The sequence below is a fragment of the Trachypithecus francoisi genome, unplaced genomic scaffold, assembly GCF_009764315.1.
Source record: "Trachypithecus francoisi isolate TF-2019V2 unplaced genomic scaffold, Tfra_2.0 Lachesis_group17, whole genome shotgun sequence".
Lineage (NCBI taxonomy): Eukaryota > Metazoa > Chordata > Mammalia > Primates > Cercopithecidae > Trachypithecus > Trachypithecus francoisi.
Window position 1 is genome coordinate 52,834,995 of NW_022681462.1, and position 24,470 is coordinate 52,859,464.

Genomic DNA, 24,470 nt, shown 5'->3' on the forward strand with positions numbered 1-24,470 from the left:
TTACAGGCTACATTCCTGAGGTCCTGTGACTGGCTCCTGAGAAGACTAGCAAACCTTCCCATCAACTTCCAGATAAGAACAAGGGTGAGGCCTTTGGGGCTAGAAAGCAGAAACTCACCAGCTCCCCAATCAGAACCAGTCTCACTCTTGGCAGGGGTAGGGTGTCATTTCAGAGGCCAGCGTGTTTGGGGAAGGAATGAGTGAATTATTTGACTGACATCCTGCACAGAAAAATACACATTCTCTTTCTCTCAGAGTTTAACATTTGGAGAGTGATACTGTCATACTGTAACAATAAAGGACAGGTCTGGAAATGAACCAAAGCTCCTTAATCTAGTCTTGCTTTACTGTGCAAATGTTTTCCTATCAAATATTCCAAAAGATGCTAATGATCACCCCCAACACAAATTTTCAGGGAGCTGCAAATACTTATCAAAACGTGATCAAGCTTTTCTCACGAAGTCTCTACACACACTAGTTGCTCCAGATTCTAGCTTCCACTTCTCACAACTCCCCAGGCCCCCACCTTTGTGTTCTCTTCTCCCCAGAGAGGCTCCATCCCCAGGCAGGGGTGGGAACTCTCTGGTGCAGTGCCCAGTGCCAGCAAAGGGCATCCAGGTACCACCTCCCATCAACCTGACCTGCCATGTCAAGGAGTACTGAGCAGAAAGGTGAGCAAGTAATGAGACAAAGCCTCCGAAACATGAAGAGATGGAGCTGACCAACTCAGAATCTACCAAGTCCATCTCTTCCTCTTTCTGGATGCCACAAACCTGCACCTGGCTGTCCAGCCAGGTTAGCATTTAATTGGCTTAAATTATCCTTAATGGATATACACAGCATTAGAAATGATCAGTTATCCCTAACACTGTAACTAAATAATGTGTAGTGTTCCCTAAAAGGGAGAAGGAAGATTTCTACAAAATACAGAACTGACCAGCTATTCAAGAAGCTCCTTTGTAATATATAGCAACTGGTCTGAAATTTGCCAGTCTCATTTAGCTAATTACAAACCTATTTGTTTCTAAAGGAAAAAAAAAAAAAAGCCAAAGAGCCCCAGAGGCAGTTTATCATGCCTCTGGTAGCTCATGTGGGAGAAGGAAGGGCAATTTCTACTTGGGTAAAGGGGACAGGAAGATGAGGACTCCTTGCTTCCTTTTCACTGGGGACCCCAGAGTCCTGCTTTCTGCAGCTGCCTAGCCTGACTATTGACAGGGCAGTCCACAGGCCTCGACAGAAGATCACAAGAGATCTGTAATCAGAGAATTTGACATCCCTTCCAGAATCAGCCATCCCTTCTTTGGGTCAGTCCTAGCAGGTGACTTGGGACAAGTCACCTAGCTGCTTAGGGCCTCAATTTCCTTGTCTATAAAGAGAGGACCAGACAGGAACAGTGTTCTTGGCTGCACATCACTGTCACCTGTGGGGATACTGTGATTTTAATTAGGCTGGCTCAGGTATGAGTGAGCATCGAGATCTTTAAAATGCGCAGCCAGCCAGGCGCAGTGGCTCACACCTATAATCCCAACACTGTGGGAACCCACGGCAGGCAGATCCCTTGAGCCCAGGAGTTTGAGACCACCCTGCGCAACATGGCAAAACCCCATCTATACAAAAAATGCAACAATTAGCTGGGCATGGTGGCTTGCATTTGTAGCCCCAGCTACTACAGGAGGCTGAAGTGGGCGGACACCTTGAGCCTGGGAGGCAGAGGTTACAGTGAGCCATGATTGCACCACTGCACTCCAGCCTGGGCAACAGAACCAGACTCTGTCTCAAAACAAAACAAAACAAAAAATAAAATATCCAGCCAAGGACTGAGAACTGCTAATCAGCTAGAGCTCTTTCTAGCTTAAACAAAAAATGTTATAAACCTCAAATACCAATAAAATCATCAGCAGACACGCCCCACCCCTCCTTAGCACAGTGGATCGAGACAAAAAAAAAAAAAACAGAACAAATCTCTCAAAGAAAGGGACATCTCCAGCAGCCTGGTCCTGGGAACACCTGAAGCCCACTAAGTCTTCAGCCTATCCAAGTGATAGTTTCCAGTCAGCTCTAAAATTTTGTTCCATTTGAGATTTAGATTTCCTTTTTTTCTGTTGCCTGAAACATGAGTCTTACAATAAAATATTTCAAACACAAATTTTGTGGTTATTTAAAATAAGCCATCACCTAATAAATGTGACTACTTGCCATTGTTTTTTCTTTCAAAGAATGAAAAACAGCCTAAAACATTTGTTCATTCTCTCACTTTTAGATTACAGATCACAGAAAAACACAAAACAAATCCTAAGAAATGAACAATTAACATTACAAAAGTAAAAAGAATTATAATTCCAAGATGCCAAAAATACTGATTACATTTCAATTACCATTTGCGCCTTCATCTGGAAAACATATCCTCCATTGGAAAGTACCCAGCATAACAGCTGCAATGCTTTTTCAACTTTAACAAACACTGGAAAAGTTAGCCAAAACTGTGTGTTGGCTGACATCCAGGGTTTTATTATTGTGTACTATTAGTTCATAGTGAGAAACATGGGCTAAAGGAAGGGGAAAGAGAAGTGATAACAGGGGCTTCGTAATCATGTGCAGTGTGAAGGTTTCTGAAGCTTTATCTGCCAGAAAATGCCTTCCATATTACTTCTATTACCTGTATCCTTTATTAACTAGATAATTACAAATGTTGTGTTTTTAGGACATTATTTAGAGACTTAACTGTGAAACAGTTTTTCTTATGTCAGTGGCTGGGCTATGCTGACATTTTAATATTTTTCATATGTAAAGCAAACTGGTGGATTCTCTCCCCTTCGCTCTACGTTTTAGCAAGTGCTGAAAGCAGATCAACAGGCAAACAACCAGTCACCTTCCTCCCTTATGTCCATTTCTTGTCAAATCAATTATGGTTCAAAAGCCTCTCACTTTTAGTACTACATGAATGTTGGGGCTGAAATATTTATTTTTTAAGCTTACACAAACCGCATGGGGTCGTACGGCCTAAGCACAGACTTTTCTATCTCATGAACCAGCAAAGTTCAAATAAACAAAAAATGGAGGAACCAATATGAATTTCCAACTTTTCCTTAAGTAAGGAGAAAAAAATTAAAACAAATAGAAAAAAACGACTAAATTGCCATTATTTTATAAAGAGGAGTCAAAATAGGCCAAGAATTATCATTGTCATCTGAGAACTGAAAGACAGATCCCTTCCAGAAGTGGGCAAATGTTAACCCTACCTGAAGGCTTCTGTATGGGTGACGAGGGCCTCAGGACACACCTGGGCTCCACAGGTGCAAAGGCAAAAGCATGAGCTAATAGGAGGTGAAGGGGGAAGTCCTAACCAGCTGACTAGGAACAAATACAGAGTCTCTCTGGGTTTCTCTGTCTACATCTATACCTCTACCCTACTTTTAAAGTCCCTTCATATTCTAAAGTTCCATAACCACTAGGTGAAAACACTGCAGGACTGTTACCCTTTTATTAGGATGAACCAAGTCTCTATGCACCTCCAAATGTATCTCCAGCACCCAGCACAGCACTTAGCATAAAGTATGGGCTCCAGACATATTTATCGAATAATTGACTTTTCTGCTCTCCCCAGTATTCAAGGGGTCTTTAAGAAAAACGCATTGATAATGGATGCATGGGAGCTTCTTGAAAGAAAACATAGTATGGATCCAGCTTTAATTTTTCACTTTAGGGATGTATGTATAGTTATATTATTTAAGAAACACTGATATAGCTTTTACTATGTGCCCAATTCTGAGCCCTTTACAAATATTAATTCATTTAATCCTCAAAATATCCTTTTTTGTGGTAGGCACTATTATCTTTTTATCACTTTCCAAACGAGAAAACTGTGGCACAAAGTGCTCAGTGAACATTGTCCAAGGTAACAGAGGTAAACGATAGTGAAGCTGGAATTCGAATCCAAGTAGTCTAGCTTCTAAGTCTATCCTATGCTGTCTAACACAATCACCACAAGCCATGTGTAGCTATTTACATTTAATTTAAATTAAATTAAATTTAAAATTCACACCAGCCACATGCTCAGAAGTCACACACATGGCCCGCAGCAAGTCTATCGAACATTCCCGTCCTGTGAATGCACTGGTCATCCTCCAGCCAGTGGAAGCACTGGTCTATGCCCTTAGCTGCTACTCTCTTGTTGCCTTTCAATCTGGGTTTGGCTCCAGAGACTGAAGCTCCAACTCCATGCTGTATGTATTCCCCAACCTAAGAAATATAACTCAAAGTTTTTTTTTCCCAAATTGGGACTCACTAACATGTTTCTTTAAGCAAAAGAATACAGAAACAAGTTGACAGGAACTTGATTATTGATGGACTTCCTCAACAAGAATGCCAACTGGAGGCCTTGTTTTTTTCCTTTGTTATTCTCTACTCTTCTCCTGGCAGGATGTTTGTAGAGATGGTCTCCGGCTGTGAGGTTACTGGCGCACACTTGCACCTGTCCTGCTGTGCAGAGCTGGAACCCTGTATTTATGGATTTTGTAAGCAGAGTTCAGCCAGAGGGTAGCCCTTCCCAAAATTCAGTTCCCAAAATATTTGCAGATATTTTTCAAAACCTAGGAAGCACACCACACAATGTTCTTTCTGTAACAAAAGGAACAGACATTTTTGGTGGTATCAAGGCAGCCTTTAAATTCTATGGCTTGGAGGACTGAGGGTTGAGCTGTCCTTGGGGAGTTATGATTTCTGCAATTCCCAAACAAGTTAGTTTCGCCTTTGAGAAAACGCAGTTGTTCAAAGTTTAAAAACCTAAGAAGGTTAACACACCAAGTCACTGTTCACACTAACACCTGAATCCAAACGTTTCATCAAGCACAGGTAAACTATGGTAGAAGAAAGGAAATTCCTGGCATCAAGGGGTAGATCAATAAAGAGGTGACTCCCTGGTGGTTAGAGTGAGTCTCAAAGGAAGAAGAAAGAAAGTACTCAGTTGAGCTTAGTGGAAAACTTGAAAAAAAACAAAAAATTATTTCATAGTTTTTGCAGTGGCTAAATGTTCCAGTTATAAAACTGTTTCTGCATTTGTTAAATGAAGCCAATATAATATCTGTAACAAAATGTATTAATTCCTTCTCTTCCTCTTCTAAGCCAGGCATTTTTCATGATGCTCATCTTCAGAGAACCCAAGACAGTTCCTCACTGCAGCTCTAGGGTTTCTCTGGCCTTATGGTAACAAAGAAAGAAGGCAGGCATGCTGGTTTCCTGGTGGGTGCCCAAGACCAACAGCCAGAAGCAGATTTCGAGTCTTCATGTTCCATGCTGTCTGTTTATCCCCATTTACAATTTCCTGAGCAACGACCTCCATAAACACATGCCCATATCGTCATATGTAATAGCTATATGGTGTTCTACCATATGGAGATACCGAAATTTATTTAACTAAGTCCCTACTACGGGACATACAGTTGTTCACTATTCTCAGTACTTCCACGAGCACAGTAATACCATTATAACCTTGTCCAATTATCTTCATAGGATAAATTTTCTAGAGAGAAACCAGCTTCCCTAGAGAAATGGACCCTCCCATCAACCTTGTACAAGAGGACCTGTTTCCCTCTACCTTAATCAGCGTCGAGTATTAAGTTGTCTAAGATCACTGCAGGTCTCTAAAGTGATGGCTTGTTATTTTAATTTGCAAGTCTGCTTACTAGTGATGATGGATATGTTTTCATATAAGTTGATCATTTATTTGGATAAGTTACTAACATTCTGTACTTCTGTTTACGTATCTGTTAAACAGAAAAAAATAATTGAACTTACATCTAGAACTGTTTTGAGGATTAAATAAGTTAATACATGTGAAATGCTTGTAATAATATGTAGAAGAAAAAGCATTCCCCCCCCCCAAAAAAATGTTAGCTGTTACTGTTATTTATAACTTTTTTTTTTTTTTTTTTTTTTTTTTAATTTAAAGAGACCGAGTTGCTCTGTCGCCCAGGCTGGAGTGCAGTGGCGTGATCTCGGCTCACTGCAACCTCCGCCTCCCAGATTCTAGCAATTCTCCAGCCTCAGTCTCCCTAGTAGCTGGGATTACAGGCGCCCACCAACATGCCTGGCTAATTTTTTGTATTTTGGTAGAGACAGGGTTTCACTGTGTTGCCCAGGCTGGTCTCGGACTCCTGAGCTTAGGTAATCCACCTGCCTCGACCTCCCAAAGTGCTAGGATTACAGGTGTAAGCCATAGTGCCTGGCCTATTTATACTTTTTAAACATATTTCTGATGTGGGGAATAAATCTTCTGTTGGGAACAACAGAGTTCACATAGGTGGTTACTTTTTGTGAACAGCACAGATGAAATAATTATCACTGGGTAACAAAGAACTACTGTATAAGCCCATGTGTACTTCTAGAAGGGGACCACCTCCCTTCATTTAGTTAAAATGTTTACTAGACCAAGGCTATTTTTCTTTAATATGAATTAAGAAACTGCACCTGTTAATAAAAATATTAACTATATTCTTTGATTTATTTGCTTTTTAATAAAGTAATTATGGTTTTCCCAGAATTTTTAAACAAAATTATACAACCAAAAAAATCCCCAAAAGAGGTTATTGGTTAAATAAATCACCATACATATAATATGTAGACTCTCATGCATCAAATAAAAACAATGATATTTTATGTCTACATAAAACATGGAATAATGCTCAGAGGAAACAAAGGTAAAAACATATGCAAATTATAATGCTAATTTTGTTTTAAAACATACATATATCTGAAACAATATACACCAAAATGTTAAAAGTATTTAGCACTGGATGGTGGGACTAAAGGCAATTTAAATTGTCTTATTTTTCTTAACTGTATTTTCCTTAGTTTCTACAGAGTACACTTTATTTTTGAAATGAAAAATCTTAAGTATTTGTACAGGTGGGATTCCAATGTAGTGTGCGGTTTCCTGGACAAAGCAGAGCTGTCTGGCAAGACAGAGCCCTCTTGGACAAGGTTCTCCTGGAAACATGATTTAAACAGATTTGAGGGGGTGGCATCACATAAAGGTTCCTTGAGTTCTGAACCTGAGGTTCCTGCCTCCTCATCTTCCCAGAGTGGGCAAGGCCCTGTCTGTCCCCTGCTTACCATCAGTGATGTCCAGCGCTTTCAAAACAATGCTCTAAAGGTATGATAGGCACACAAGTCCCTGCTTTCCTCCATACCAACCCCTGCCATACACCCGCAACCTCCTATGATTCTCAGACTCGCCGCTGAGATGCCCTCTCTACCCTCGCCTCAAGCTCATCTCCTCCAGGGGGTCTTCACTGTACCTTCTGTGCCCACATCTGTCACAGCATTCCACACACTGCACTACACCTGTTGGCCCACTTCTGCCCCGTTCTTGACTGTGAGCAGGCTGGATGAGATAGAAAAGAATGGTGCAATTGGCAGACAAGTGGAGACAGAACTTATCTCAGGACATTGTTAAAAAAAAAGAAAAGAAGCTTTATTGAGGTATAAACTGACATACAATGTGCATATTACACAATTTGGTAAGTTTTGACATATGGATATACCTGTGAAACCATCACTGCCAGCAACAAAATGAGCATATCCATCACTTCGAAGTTTCCCATGCCTCCTGGCCCATCCTCACTTACCCCATCCTCCACCCCCAGACAACCACAATCTGTGCTTTCTGTCACTACAGATTAGTTTGTAATTTCTATATAAACGGAATCATAGTTTTTTTTTTTTTGGGGGGGGTCTGGCTACTTACCCAGTATAATTATTCTGAGATTCACTGATGTTGATGCATATGCCAATAGTTTGTTTTTATTGCTGAATAGTATACCATTAAATGGCTACAACAGTTTGTTCATCCATTCACCCATGATGGACATGTGGGCTGTTTCCAGTTTGGGGTTACTACAAATAAAGTTGCTATAAATATTTGTGTAGTTTTTGTATGGATATGTGTTTTCATTTCATTAATAGGTATCTCTAGTTAAATACCTAGAAATTGAAAGTCTGGGTAATATCACAGGTCATACTGTAATTTGTTAAAGAAACTGCAAGTTTTTTAAAACAATGAGCAGACAAGGACTCAAATGTACTAGGGCAATATCCTCTTAAAAGGAAGATAAATCCTTTTTAAAAGGGATGATGAGTCACTTTATAATGTGAATAATCATCCTCTGTAATTTTTAAATTACAATATTCACATTTGGAGTTTCTCAAGTAAGTCATGTCTATATTAATTAGTTATGTAAAAACACTCTGTCTGCTGTCCAATTCCTATACTATACCTCCTTCTTTTCAGGATTTGGGTAGCACCATTAATTGTGTTTTTCTCTGTACTCTCCACAGCGGCATTTATGAGAAACAGCATGACACTGTGATTATGTTCGAGTGTTGAGGGAGGACCCTTTCTTTGCATGTGTTCCAAGTAAAGAGAGTAACCCACTCACGTGACTTTGGGGTAGTTACATTAACTTCTGTGTCTTTGATAGACCCCCTATCATCACTCACATATAGATGTAAGATATTAGGGGTCTCCTGTTTAAGAGGCTATTAAGTAACACAACATGGGCTACAGATAGCAAAGCAATTTCACATGCAAATATCTACACTGGCACTTAGCCTTGGACCCTCTTCTTCAATTTTAGCCAAAATTCAGAAAACACAAAAATAAGGCCAGGTGTGCTGGCTCATTGCCTGTAATCCCAACACTTTGGGAGGCCAAGGCAGGTGGATCACTTTAGGCGAGGAGTTCAAGACCCGCCTGGCCAACATGGCAAAACCTCGTCTCTACTAAAAATACAAAAATTAGCCGGGCGTGGTGATACACACCTGTAGTCCCAGCTACTCTGCTGAGGCATAAGAATCACTTGAACCTGGGAGGGGGAGATTGCAGTGAGCTGAGATCATGCCATTGCACTCCAGCCTGGGTGACAGAGTTAGACTCTGTCTCCCCTCCACCTTCCAAAATAGAAAACACAAAACACACAATTTATAGAATATATATGTAAGAGCAATCCAGAACACAGAAGGAAATTATAAGAAAAACAGAAACATCAAGATATGCCCCTTAGGCCGGATGCAGTGGCTCATGCCTGTAATTCCAACACTTTGGGAGGCTGAGGTGGGAGGATTGCTGAGTCCAGGAGTTTGAGACCAGCCTGGGCAACATGGCAAAACCCCATCTCTACAAAAAATGCAAAAATCAGTCGGGTATGGTGCTGTGTGCCTGTGGTCCCAGATACTTAGCAGGCTGAGGTGGGAGAATCCCTTGAACCCAGGAAGCGGAGGTTGCAGTAAGCTGTGATCGTGCCACTGCACTTCGGTCTGGGCAATAGAGTCAGACTCTATCTCAAAAAAAAAAAAAAAAAAGATATGTTATTTAGTTCTATCTAAACTTTAAAAAAGGATTCGATTTTTTGATGGGCACTGCATTCAATATTCTGCAGACATATTAAACTGCACAACAATTTTCTAAACACAGTTTTTAAAGGATCTGAGTATAATAGCAAAATAGAGCTAAACAGAGTCTGACAGCTTTTATTATTTCTATTAACTTTTCTGCTCTAGTTTATACAAGCCAATAAATCTCATTCTATTTCACATGAAAGGAAATCCATTCAGTAGTCAATTACATTTCTGCTGCAGGCTGGGGGTATCTTTGCTTGAGACATAAGAGACATGTCCATGTGTCCTCAGACTCCTGTAACTTACATAAATGTTCCAGAAGCAAACCTTTTAAGTAAAAACCAAACCCCATATAAAATGTCACTAGCCTGCCTAAGTTCGAAGGCATCTACCACAGCAGTCAGTCAGTCAGTGCAAAGGGCAGCAGGTCCACCACCTGCAATGAGGTCACAGGAGTGACACAGCCTTTGAAACAGGTGTTAAGTAAAACTCCTTAGACCCAGCAAATCCACTTTTACGGATCTAAGGAAAAGGTAACTTCAGATAAAAATATGAATGCAGTGATGCTCATCACTGTGCTTTTTTATAGTAGCAAAAAAAAAAAATTGCAGACAAACTAAATGTCCAGTAATAGGGCACACCTACTTTAGAAATAGGGTACACCTACTTTATACAGCCATAAAAAGTGTTTTCAAAACAATTTTTAAACATGAATACAACCCATAAAAACAAAGGGTATAAAAATGTGAGTGTAGATGAGTGCAAACTGTACACCAGACCAGAATTATAGCATGGTTTAGAGCTAGGATTATAGGAATATTCTTTAATGTATTACTCTCATACTCAGAAATTATTTTTTAAATTACAGTATATCCTAAAAATAATTATCTTGAGGTCTTTTGTTAAAAGCTCTTAAAATACCACATTATTTCTCTGGAAAATCTAAAGAACAAAATTTGTTTGCCAGCCATGCTGTCTGTTTCTTTAAGGGCCTATTTGCAAAGCGTAACAGAAAAATCTGGATTTAAAAAAGAGAAACAAACTGGGTGCAGTGGCTCATGACTGTACTCCCAGCACTTTGGGAGGCGAGGTGGAGGACTACCTGAGCCTAGAAGTTCAAGACCAGCCTGGGCAACATGGCGTGACCGCATCTCTCCAAAAAAAAAAAAAAAAAAAAAAAAGAAAGAAAGAAAGAAAAGTTAGCTGGGTATGGTGGCATGCATCTGTGGTGTCCCAGCTACACCAAGAGGCTGAGGCAGAAGGACTGCTTGAGCCCAGGAGGTTGAGACTGCAGTGAACTGTGTTTGCACCACTGCACTCCAGCCTGGGTAACAGCCTTGTCTCCTTGTCTCCAAAAAAAAAAAAAAAAGACAGAGAAATAAGAAGTAAATTACTTAAAAATGATTGTTTGAACCACAGAATTTAAATGTTCATGGTTATAAAGCATTTAAGATATGATATTCAAAAGTTTACTTTAAATGGCAACACTTTGGGAACATATTTACTCCAAGAAGTTATTCTCACAGAAGATGACCAAGAATTTCTGATCAGTCCTTCATCAAGAATGTCAACACCATAATAGCTCAAATCCTATTAGCTAGCTGGTAATGAAATTTTTTTCTACCTAAGTGTAGAATGATTGAAAGAGAAAATATTTAAAGTCCTGTATAATAATGTGGGTGAACGTCAACCCTTGAATATGGTTTTAGAGACTTTTCACAATCTATTACTATGTGAAAAAGAAGGTAAATCCTCACAGTGACAGGCTATGATGCCAGGGAAATCTTCCTGTCAGTCAAGTTTAATAACAGTTTTTCTGGACCCAAAAATTTACAAAGTCTAACCTTGACCTTAATAAGGTCCCTTAGAGTTTCTTGACCGAATTATTGTCACAACTTCCTGACTGGTTTCCCTGCTCTGAATTTTGCCCAATTGAAATCCATCCTCTTCCATGCTGGAGCTTAAATGAGCTTTGAAGAACATACAAGCTTGACTAAAATGTTTCACCACCCTCCCCACTTGTCTTTTGGGTAAAACTTCCTTTCAAGTCATGCAAGAGTTTTTGCCTGGCCTCAGCTCCCTTCACTCCTCAACACAGCCCTCTTTACTTCAGCCACAGCAGAACAGGTCCTCAAAACACACTGTTTTCTCTCTCTCTGGCTTTCTGCATGCTGTTCCCCTACGTGGGACTCTCCCACACCTTAATCTTTCCAGCTAACACTAATCATTCTTCAAGAGTCACCTCCAGCCTCATCCTTCTTCACTAAGCCGTCCCCATCCCTCCCATCTCGCATCTACCTGAATAAGATGCCTATCGACCAGACTGAAGCCCAAGCCCATCTTTGCTACTAAGGTGGTTATCCAACTTAATGCATTAAAGCACGTCCACTACTGAGGGGAAATTCAGGAACAGGAGATTAATAACACAGCCAATTATTTCTTTTTTTTTTTTTTTCTTTTTTTTTTTGAGACGGAGCCTTGCTCTGTCGCCTGGGCTGGAGTGCAGTGGCCGGATCTCAGCTCACTGCAAGTTCCACCTCCCGGGTTTACGCCATTCTCCTGCCTCAGCCTCCGGAGTAGCTGGGACTACAGGCGCCCGCCAGTTCGCCCGGTTAGTTTTTTTTTTTGCATTTTTAGTAGAGACGGGGTTTCACCATGTTAGCCAGGATGGTCTCGATCTCCTGACCTCGTGATCCGCCCATCTCGTCCTCCCAAAGTGCTGGGATTACAGGCTTGAGCCACCGCGCCCGGCCACAGCCAATTATTTCAAAGTGCTTTTTCCCAATCAGAAATTTCTGGAGAATCACATCACCATTTACAAGATTGTTCAAATTTCCTATTAGGTATTTTCCTATTTTGTTTTGCTCAATTTTGTTTCTATTTTGTTTCCTATTTTGTTCAAATTTCCTATTAAAATTTTCCTATTTTAATTCAGGACCCCACCTGAATTAAAGTGCCACCAGAGGGGATCCCTTAAATACTTTCTGAATTTAGAAATCTGTTAGGTTGAAGCGAGTCAATCACCTGAGGTTAGGAGTTTGAGACCAGCCTGGCCAACATGGTGAAAACCTGTCTCTACTAAATATACAAAAGTTAGCCGGGCATGGTGGCACGCAGCTGTAATCCCAGATACTCAGTAGGCTGAAAGAGGAGAATCTCTTGAACCTGGGAGGCGGAGGCTGCAGTGAGCTGAGATTGCACTCCAGCCTGTGTGACAAGTGAAACTCTGTCTCAAAAAAAAAAAAAAAAAAAAACTTCATAAACTTGTTTTCCATTCTCTGTCATCACTCCAGCAAAACTGAACAGATTTTTGGGGTGTTCTGTGAGACCAGCAAGAACGGTTAATGCTGAGGTTCTCTCATGTTCTTATGGAAACACAACTAGAATTATAAATATTTTAGGCTCATAGGTCTTCTCGTTGATCCAGAAAAATCCAACTGATAAAAACCACAGTAGGAAGATTATATCAAAGTAAAGGACATCTTCTATAAATAACCTACATTCTCAGGAGTGTTTTCCAAAACATTCCCAATTAGAGATTGCTAAATGCATGCATGCTCTTCATAAAAGCTCTTAATCGTCTGAAACTGTCATCAGCTCTCAAATCAGAATTATGATTTTCTTTTTTTTTTTTTTTTTTCCTGACAGGGTACCCTGTCACCCAGGCTGGAGTGCAATAGCACAGTCTTGGCTCACTGCAACCTTCATCTCCCAGGTTCAAGTGATTCTTATGCCTCAGCCTTCCGAGAACAGAGAGTACAGATGCACACCACCACGCCTGGCTAATTTTTGTATTTTTAGTAGAGATGGGGTTTCACCATGTTGTCCAGGATGGTCTCAAACTCCTGGCCTTAAGTGATCCACCCACTTTGGCCTCCCAAAGTGCTGGGATTACAGGTGTGAGCCACCGCACCCTGCTTAGAATTATGATTGTAAAAATCAGCAGCAACTTGCATCTGCATATTGCCATGTATTTTTCAAAGTGCTTTCAGTTATGTCATTTTCTTTCCTTTTTTTTTCTTTCTTTTTTTTTTTTTTTTTTGGAGACAGGGTCTTACTCTGTTGCCCAGGTTGGAGCACAGTGGCATGATCATGGCTCACTACAGCCTCAACTTCCTGGGCTCAAGTGATCCTCCTGCCTCTAACTCCTGAGTAGCTGGGACTGTAGGCACATGCCACCATGCCTGGCTTTTCTTTTTCTTTTTTTTTTTTTTTTAAATAGAGACCAGGCTCTATCTAGGCTGGTCTTGAACTTCTGAGCTCAAGTGATCCTCCCACCTCAGCCTCCCCAAGTGCTGGGAATACAGGCATGAGTCACCACGTCTGGCCAACTACAGCATTTTATTTGGTCCCATTTTTGTCAGTCATTTCTCAATGTCAAATCCCAGCATTAAAAGTTATTTTTCTTAATTTTCTATTTGTAGAAAATTAAATTGTTATTTTAGCCTCTGATAATAACTGTACTCTTAATTTTTGCCATCGGACTTATTGTATATAAGCAAGTTTGTTCAGATTAGTCTCTTTACAAAGCGAGCTTTTGTAAGATTAATAACTTCATTAAAATTGAAAGTAGGAAAATAATTCACAGAAGAGCATGAAAAATTCTGTTATTTTTTTTCCCTATACAAAATGTACCATCTGGAGTTATTCTGAAGCCAAAAATACATCAGGAGATAAGACTTTTTTTATGGTGAAGGGAGGAGGGGAAACTAAATCACAAAGAAGCCACCAGGATGAGATAATGCACAACACTGACATCTGAGAAACAAGGGTCCCAGAGATCATTCTCGAAGCTTACACTTAGCCTGTGTGACCACACAGGACCTGTGACACACTACCTTTTATAATGAAGCAAGAAATAGCACTCACCGAATGAAACTAGAGCGGAATTCAACACGCTGCCAAAAATAAAAAAAAAAGAAGAAGATTTTAGGAAGAGGACTACAGTATGAGTCAGACATCATGGCAGTCCAAAGTGAAAACAGAGAGCCACTGACTCTCAGGGGTGTAAGGGACCTTAGAAAGGTCCTTGGTCTCATCTTACCACTGGCTGCCTTTAACTGCAAGGAAATCACTTTCCCTCCATAGTCCTCAGTTTCCTCATTTGAAAATTGAGGTATGAGGGTAAGGCCAGTGGGTCTCAAACTTGGATGCTCACCAAAATCACCTAGGAATTTCAACATACAGACTCCTGGACCCAATGCCTAGAAATTCTTATTCAAAAAGGATATGATGGGCGGGGCGCAGTGCCTCACGCCTGTAATCCCAGCACTTTGGGAGGCCAAGATGGGCAGATCATGAGGTCAGGAAATTGAGACCATACTACCTAACACGGTGAAACCCTGTCTCTGCTAAAAATACAAAAAATTAGCCGAGCGCGGTGGCAGGCACCTATAGTCCCAGTTACTCGAGAGGCTGAGGCAGGAGAATGGAGTATACCCGGGAGGCGCAGCTTGCAGTGAGCTGAGATTGCACCACTGCACCCCGGTCTGGGTAACAGAGCAAGACTCCGTCTCAAAAAAAAAAAAAAAAAAAAAAGACACAGGAGGAGACCATCAAGTGAATTAATATCACGATATTAAAAGTCAATTTAAGAATGTGAAATTCTGACCAACTTTTGACTTTGAGTATTTCATAAAAGATACTGTGAAATCCTAATGATACATGACTTCACTGATTCATTTATTCATTTATTGTAACACTGGAAAAGCAATGGTGCTCTAGTCTAGTGGGTAGACTGACAATAATTATTAACGAAGAAATGTGACATTAGATACTTAATACTGTCAAGGAAAAGTATGCAGCTTTGTGAACAAATGTCAGAGGAACTGGATCTAGGCTGAAAATCAGGGAAGGCTTCTCAGAGAAAATGACGTTGGTATTTCGTAAGTTGTGCAAATATGCAAAACAGATCCACATTTATTGAATCATCATGACTCTGCAACTCACTGTACAGTAGTATGTCATGCATACAGTAAATGCAAACAAGTACACATCAAAGGTGTGTAGTAATTACTCCTGAGACTAATGTTTTCCATTAATATAATACTGCTTAAATAATTTCATTATGTGAAAACTTTTTCTGATGATAGATCTAATTAAATGTTGGAAACCAAGTAATCTATTTTTTTTTTTTATTTTTTTTTATTTTTTATTTTTTATTATACTTTAAGTTCTAGGGTACATGTGCATAACGTTTATATCATGTATAACTCCCCAATGCAATCCCTCCCTCCTCCCCCCTCCCCATGATAGGCCCCAGTGTGTGATGTTCCCCTTCCCGAGTCCAAGTGATCTCATTGTTCAGTTCCCACCTATGAGTGAGAACATGCGGTGTTTGGTTTTCTCTTCTTGTGATAGTTTGCTAAGAATGATGGTTTCCAGCTGCATCCATGTCCCTACAAAGGACGCAAACTCATCCTTTTTGATGGCTGCATAGTATTCCATGGTGTATATGTGCCACATTTTCTTAATCCAGTCTGTCACAGATGGACATTTGGGTTGATTCCAAGTCTTTGCTATTGTGAATAGTGCCGCAATAAACATACGTGTGCATGTGTCTTTGTAGTAGAGTAATTTATAATCCTTTGGGTATATACCCAGTAGTGGGATGGCTGGGTCATATGGTACATCTAGTTCTAGATCCTTGAGGAATCGCCATACTGTTTTCCATAATGGTTGAACTAGTTTACAATCCCACCAACAGTGTAAAAGTGTTCCTATTTCTCCACATCCTCTCCAACATCTATTGTTTCCTGACTTCTTAATGATTGCCATTCTAACTGGTGTGAGATGGTATCTCATTGTGGTTTTGATTTGCATTTCTCTGATGGCGAGTGATGACGAGCATTTTTTCATGTGTCTGTTGGCTGTATGGATGTCTTCTTTTGAGAAATGTCTGTTCATATCCTTTCCCCACTTTTTGATGGGGTTGTTTGTTTTTTTCTTGTATATTTGTTTGAGTTCTTTGTAGATTCTGGATATTAGCCCTTTGTCAGATGAGTAGGTTGCAAAAATTTTCTCCCATTCTGTAGGTTGCCTGTTCACTCTGATGGTAGTTTCTTTTGCTGTGCAAAAGCTCTTTAGTTTAATGAGATCCCATTTGTCAATTTTGGCTTTTGCTGCCGTTGCTTTTGGTGTTTTAGACATGAAGTCCTTGCCCATGCCTATGTCCTGAATGGTACTACCTAGATTTTCTTCTAGGGTTTTTATGGTATTAGGTCTAACATTTAAGTCTCTAATCCATCTTGAATTAATTTTCGTATAAGGGGTAAGGAAAGGATCCAATTTCAGCTTTCTACTTGTGGCTAGCCAATTTTCCCAGCACCATTTATTAAATAGGGAATCCTTTCCCCATTTCTTGTTTTTGTCAGGTTTGTCAAAGATCAGATGGCTGTAGATGTGTGGTATTATTTCTGAGGACTCTGTTCTGTTCCACTGGTCTATTTCTCTGTTGTGGTACCAGTACCATGCTGGAAACCAAGTAATCTATTTAATTTCAAAGGAAAACATTGTGCTGATTTTTGAAAAAGTTAAAAAACAGCAAAAAAAAAAAAAAAAAATCCTAATGAGGAAATCAGAAAAATCTATAGAAAAACGGACAAATTGTATACATGAACAATATAAATTGTGTATGATATATTACCTAATACCAAAGTAAAACAGATTCAGAACTGATGGTTATAAGAACTAGCTCATATAAAAATAAGATGACATTATTATATTGCTAGCCTCAAAAATTGGTCCTCAGCACCATTTGATAAATGATCTCAAGTAAATGACTCATAGCAAAAGTACGGACACTTATGTTTGCTTGTTACAAAGCAAAAGCAGTTTTTTCAATACAAGCATCAGAAGATCCCAGCAGGGCTCTTGCCACCACACCCGGCCTCCTCCTGTGTCTTCAAAATCAACATCAAAATCTAAATTATCATCCCTTTCTTCATTTCTTCTGCAGCTTCTTCTATGGTTGGAACTTAGATTGTTTTCAATATTTTGCTTTTTTCTGGTTCCTTGTTGAACGGAATAACAATGTCTTCTTTCTTTCCACATTTTGTGCAAACTTCAAGTTCACAGGCGCATGGTCTACACATTGTGTGATAAGAATCCTTCACTGTCTTTTATAAACATTTAACACATTTTTTAGGTTTTGATAATGGTTTATATTTTTTGTATTTTACACAACACTCAAGAACTTCTTTATAGTGCTGACATACTCCATCAGGAAATTTTGCATTAATTTTCTTGGTCTGAACACTCTTATCTAACTTGTCATTTTTGAAGCTAAACGTATTCTGGTGCTTGAGGCCTAGAATGAGCCACGCTGAGCCTTTCTAGGAGCTCGTCACCGAAACCGCAACCACCCCATGCCGGGTGCAGGCAAAAGGATGAAGGGAAAATCAACGAACTACTCCCAGGAGTTAACACTTCTCTACTTGTCCTTTAAAATTCTCTCCTATAAAAGGCCTCAAACATCCATAAAGCATAGAGGAACAGTGGTACCCTGAAAAGTTACCAGGATGGCAATTACAGAAGACACTTGTCATCAACACTGGCTTTCCTATTATTCCTCTTAGCATTCTTTTTGGTCTTTCCAGCTTCCCATATTCCTGTTCTTAGGCGAAGTTAACATTTCCTACCTTGCTCTCTCAGCTTGAGGAAAGAGAATATAGAAAATGGCAAAATAAAAGCGTGAAACATAATTAAAAATAGCAGACGAGTATTAACAAAAAGTCTAAAATTTACTGACAATGGGAAAGGAAGGAAAGCAGGCCTCTTCTGGCAGTCAGAAGCAGGACTGAAGTGAATGAGAGGAAAATAAACACAATTCCTAAGCATATAAAATTCCTAGGAGGGCCCTGATGATTTACTCCTCAGAGAAAGGCAGTTAATACTGTGCAGTTATCACTTGCCAATACACATATTTGGTTTTGTTTTGTTTTTGAGACAGGGTCTCACTCTGTCCCCCAGGCTGGAGTGTAGTGGTGCAACCACAGCTCACGGCAACCTCTGCCTCCTGAGCTCAATTAATCCTCCCACCTCAGCCTCCCAAGGCATAGGCGCACACCACCATGCCCAGCCAATTTTTGCATATTTTGTAGAGACGTTGTTTCACCAAGTTTCCCAGGCTGGTCTCGAACCCCTGGGCTCAGGTGATCTGACTGCCTCGGCCTCCCAAAGTGCTGGGATTACAGGCGTGAGCCACCATGCCCAGCCCCAGTACAGATATCTAGATGCAACCCTGTCAAGAACACTAACCTGACCAGCGGAACAAAGTAAGAAGGGAATGAGGTCTGTAACAGGCACTTACACTTCACCCTGGTTTAATAGCAGACAATGACAAAACAGGAGAAACTCTCTGAAATGACTCACAGGCCCTGTGAAGCCACTGGGAGTCACACCCCTAAATCACCTGAGTGCCTTTGATCCATGCATTCTCAGAGCTCTTCCCACCCACTTCCCACACCCAGGAACACTTGGCATTTTCTTTATAGTGGGCACATAGAAAGCAACAGAAATCTGCTCCCGGGGAGGTGCTAATGTCCAGTGAAATGCAAGAGACAGGAAGGCACAGCAAAGAGCCTGGATGGTACAGACTGGACTGCTGGCTTCCAGACAGCCTCTCCACGTGAGGGTTTCTCACGCCTGCAGGAGGAACAATCTCCAAAAAGGTCCTGCTGAGGGAAGCAACGGGTAGAAAATCCACATCCTTTGGTATATTTCATGTTTCCTCTAACCACTTGCTTTTCCGTGACCCTACCTTCCTGGGATCTTACGTGCTATGTCTGAACAAACACGGGACATAATTGATTCCATTCTCAACCCTGTGGTACCCCAGCGCTCCAAGAACATGGGGGTCCACAATGGGAGTTTATTTCATGTGAAATATGTGCTAGCACTGTCCTTGTTTCCCACACACTAGAGATGAGCAAGCAGAGGCACACTATCGAGGCAGGTCTTTCTCCAGCAGGAGAGATAAAATCTCCTCTCACCTAGTTTAACCCCAATACTCAGGCTTCGGTTCCCTTCCAGGGCATTCCTCGGCTCTGAAGGAATAAAGCTGCATTCTCTCTTCCCTGGCCTGGCCTCCTCAGGGTCACATTTGCCTGCCCTGAGTCCTCACCACACCCCTTCAGACCAGCCTGCTTTAAACGGGGCCTTTCTGTAAGATGAGACACATAATCCATTGCACCAACTGCTGTGGGGCTTCTGGTGCCAAAAGACCATTGAGAAAAAGGTTGCTTAAAAAAGTATGGAGTAACTCAGTACTGCCAAGTCCTGTGGGATTAGCTCTATTCCAAGCCTGCCCTTCCTGTGTCAGGCTTCTTAAATGTTCCTGCTCCTCCCATGTTTGGTTGACATCCTAGATCTAGGCCACCCAATGAAACTGTCTGCTGTGGCGGAAATGTTCTATATCTGTACTATCCAATAGAACAGCCACGAGCCATGTGTGGCTACTGAGCATTCGAAATGTGGCTAGTGTGACCAAGGAAATGAAGTTTCAGTTTATTTCATTTAAATTCATGTAAACATAAGTAACTTCCTGGTGCTCATGGCTCCCTACTGGACAGCACAGGCTAGTGACGTAACTTTGAGGGGAGGCCAGAGGATAACATGCATACTTGGCCAATCACCTGAGGACCTCTTGCAAGTCCTGGTGCCCATTTTGTACCCCAGACAATTCAATCAGATTCTCCGGAAGTGGGGCCCAGACACCAGCGTTTTTTTTCCTAATTGTTTCTAATTTTTTCTTTTTTTTTTTTTTTCTGCTGTAGAGATGAGGTCTTGCTATGTTGCCCAAGTTGGTCTTGAACTTCCAGACTCAAGTGATCCTGCCTCCTCAGCCTTCCAAGCACTGGGATTTCAGGCATGAGCCACCATGCCCGGCTGACACCTGCATTTTTAAAGTCTCCTCAGGGGATGCCAATGTGCTGCCAAGACTGAGGATCAGTGCTCCAAAATGTGAAAATGTCTACCTTAATAGTCAATCCCTATCCAATCAGACACTTCAAAAACCAAAATCTAAGCCATGTAAATAATGAGGCCAAATATTCCCCCTATCATGCAATCCTGTGGCACTACGCCAAACCTCAGGCTCATCGAGAACAAAACCACGTCCCACAAATGGGCTGCTTTATAAAGGAAGCCATGCTGAGGAAAAGAGCTCAGAAAAGAAGGTAAAAGGAGGAAGGAAAGAGGTTTTTCAAATAACTGTCAGTATATAAAGCCTGGCTAGCATCAATCTTTATATACAAATAATTCATTTTCTGGAAAGTCACCAGTTAACAATAAAATACACCTCCAAATCTAGTACTCTGAATAAACAGCTTTAATTGGATTCCTTCCCTTGGCTAACCCATCCACACACTATCTGTGCCTAACAGTAAGCTCTTACCACTATGCATTTTTCTTCAAAAGATTATCTGAAACCTGTGCTTTTTCATTGGGGATATTAAACTCTTTAAATAGTAACAATTAAAAAGTCAGTATTGGTCCAAAATCCATTTGCTCTGGCTCACTTTTGTCCAGCAGGCACAAATCTCAACCTTTACTTGCCATTACTAACTTCACCAAGTGTATCATTAACCTGGTGAAGCTTTTCCTCAGGGACTTGATTTAACAGAGGCATCATACCCAGAGTTTGGAGAAAACACACACAAACACACACACTCAGGTTTCTGTAGCCTCTAATCTTCCAATCAGCATTTCCCAAAGGCATGCCATGCCCTTCAGGGTTGACTGCTGACAGAGTTTCAAAGCTGGGGCAAAAAGCTCACCAGCATTTTCTGGGCAGCACTGCTGAAAATCAAAAGCAGCAAGAGAGATTCTAATGGGAAGAGTATATGAAGGTTACTTTTTCATTTTTCCAAACCTGTTCTTCATTTCTAGGATTTTATTATCATCATCATCATTATTATTATTTAGAGATGTGGGTTTTGTTTGTTGCCCAGGCTGGCCTCAAACTCCTGCGCTCAAGTGATCCTCCCACCTCAGCTTCCCAAGTAGCTAAGACCAAAGGTGCTCACCATGGCACCAGGCTGAATGTCACTCTTAATGACAATTTTAAAAGTAGCTCCCTCGACATTGACAAGTGAAATATAAATGACGTAAAAGTAACTCTCTCCCCAAATTACTTAATATTACTAAAGTAATTCAATTACAAAACTGAGAACTCCTAGAGTTGGCCAGGGCTTCAATAATTCACCTTAACTAACGGACTCCCCTCCAAGGAGAAAGAGCTGGCTTAAGTTCATCCACATTCACAGCCAAGAAGTTCTCAAAGAGCAAATATAATCCCTGCTGCTGTGGCAAATCAGACTGAATTCTTTTTCATCTTGGCCTTTGTGGGAACCAGCAGCAGCAACTCAGTAATGACTTCTCAACTATCCATTCCAATGGAGGGTAGACAAGAGGGATTTTTAAAAAATTAACACAATACTTATGAAAGGATCTGGACTACACGTTTCATACACATATGAATGTGAGTTATACTGAATAGAATAAAAATTCTTTCTGGATTACAAAACTAGGATTGCCAGATAAATACTGGACATCAAGTTAAAGCTGAATTTCACATAAACAATGAATTTTTAGGATAAGTGTGCCTCAAATACTGCATAAGACATACTTACACTAAAAATGATGTACTGTTCATCTGAAATTAAAGTTTAACCAGGCATTCTGGCTTCTTTTTTGTTTGATTTTGTTTTTCCTAAATCTGGCAACCCTGCATATCACTACACTGGGAAAAATCCAACTTTTAAAAGAGGCAGAAGAGGTCGAGTTTTGCCACTCCCCACCTACTCAACCTCCCAACCATTCCAATATCTCAGCGCCAGCTGTTCAAAAGGTGCTCTCCAGAGTAGATGTTAATTAGACACAACCTGATAAATGAGTGCCCCAATACCCAGCTGCCATCTCTGGGCCATAGGTGCTAATTATATAATTAAGTGGCAGATACACAGGTAGCTGAAAAAGTAGAAGTCAATTTTACTTTCTGAGTAAAGGGCTCAGATAAAGCAAGCAATGAAGTTTGAGCAGGTGCCATAAAAGGAAGAAGCCATTAGTAAATACTAAAGCTATTAAAAGCAAAGTTTGCTTGGAAGGCTGAAGCAGGAAGATCACTTGAGCATAGGAGTTAGAGGCCAGCCTGGGCAACATAGTGAGACCTTGCCTCTTGGGGAAAAAAAAAAAAGCAAAATTTGCTTGGGAGAAATAACACAAAGACAACAGAAAGCAAACTGAATACTTAAGTAGTTATTACATGAATTAAGTATCCTAAATACTTTTTTAAAATAGCTACATCTATTGAATAGTTATGTGCCAAACAACATTGCAAAACTTTACATGCTTTATTGCATTTAATCTTAACACCCCATTAAGTGAGTCATAACCATTTCACAATGTGAAGAAACCCAGACACCAAGATTAGGTAACTTGTTTAATACCAGAGTGACCATGTTTCCTGGTTTGCCTCAGACCATCCTAGTTTATGCCTGCTGTCCTGGCACAACTATTAAAAGTGTCTCCTTTCATTCTCATAAATTACCTAGTTTGGATAATAAATTATATGTTCACCTACCAAAGACCAGAATCAGTAACCGGCAGAGGGAGGGTTCCAACCAGGCAGTGTGGTTCCAAGAAACAGAACCCACCCACTGTAAAATACTCCCTCCCAAGTCCTACTTTCCACAGAAGAGGATAGGAAAAAAAGCATTTATTGTTTTTACTTTTACCAATCATACCTTAAATTTCTTACATGGTTACAAACCAATTCGGGGGGCGGTTGGTAAGGGTCATGTTTTCTGTAACTACATCTGCCTTTAAATCATTGCTATACACAGCACAAGTCATCTGCGGGCAGAGAAGACTCTGCAGTCAGCCTTCACTGACAATCCTGGGCATGAAAATGTTTAAACATTTAAACTTATCAAAGTATCTGATCAAATATTTAACCAGATCTTTTTCTCTTTTAAAACAACCTTCGCCTTCCTTCAGCCTGGCCAGGCAGCCAGGACACTTAGTTGTTTGTTAATTTTACTAAAACAAAGATGGACATACAGTAGGTCCTGGCTTTTAGTTCCATACACAATGCGCTTTCTTCCTTTCCCTAGTAATAAAACATACACACACACACACACATATATATACACACGCACTCACATATACAGACATGTATCTTTTTTACCTTTGGTACTGTGTATTTTCAGAACACTTTCTATTTTCCCAGCAAATGTTTAACCATTCATGCTATTAATAGTTTAACAACACAAAAACAGTAAACATGAGCATAAACTTGTAGGCTTACTTCATTTATGTAATTTTAAAATGCATCCCAAGTGGTTCCAGTAACCAGAAGTAAGATGCCTTTCAAGGTTCAGCACACTGGAAATAGTTGCAAGGACACCGAGCATTTCCACATATCTGTTAACGGCGACAGTTTCAGCCCTTACTCTTGTGTGAAGCTGTGTGACTGCATCTAGCCTCTCTGAGCTCTGGACTCTTCTTTGATACAATCATGTGGATGTAGTAACTATAGGGTTCGGCCCAGTCCCAAAACTTCCAGTTCTATAATCCTCTACAATCTTTCTGACTGTGAGCTGCACCCTGTAATGTGAAAGCACTGCTCTTCTATGAAACTCCCCAACATCTGAGCTGGTCCAGAGGGTGGCCCATCAGGCGACCCACTACAGGTCCTTGAAGAGTGAGGAAAAAAACAATCCTCTCTCAAAGGCAGACTTACTCCAAGGCTACCATCACTGGAACCTGACACAAGCATCCGAGGGCATCAAACATGAGCATTCTCATAAGAGAGTGAAATCTCTTCCCCCAGGAAGACCTGCCACAGACAAGAGCCGTGGGACCAGGATCGGCAGCTCTGCGGCGATCAGTGCACGTTCCCATGTTTGTCATATCCCTGGATATATTAAGCCTGATTCCTGTCAGCCCCAGAACATGTGAAAAAATGTATTTTAATGTTTGTTTTTCTGAAGGATTATGAATGCTTTTTTCACAATACTAATATCAACACAAAGGATAAGACTGGGAACTGTGGCTCTGAAGAAGGTTTTCTCTGC

At 40.6% G+C, this 24,470-nt stretch overlaps 1 protein-coding gene and 1 pseudogene across 3 annotated transcripts in view; both read right to left on the reverse strand.

Moving 5' to 3' along the window:
* Positions 1 to 24,470, reverse strand: part of SPTBN1 (spectrin beta, non-erythrocytic 1) — a 213,945-nt gene that overhangs the window by 167,430 nt on the left and 22,045 nt on the right. The gene's annotated exons all lie outside the window — the stretch shown is intronic.
* On the reverse strand, positions 12,100 to 24,297 carry LOC117062845 (annotated as a pseudogene).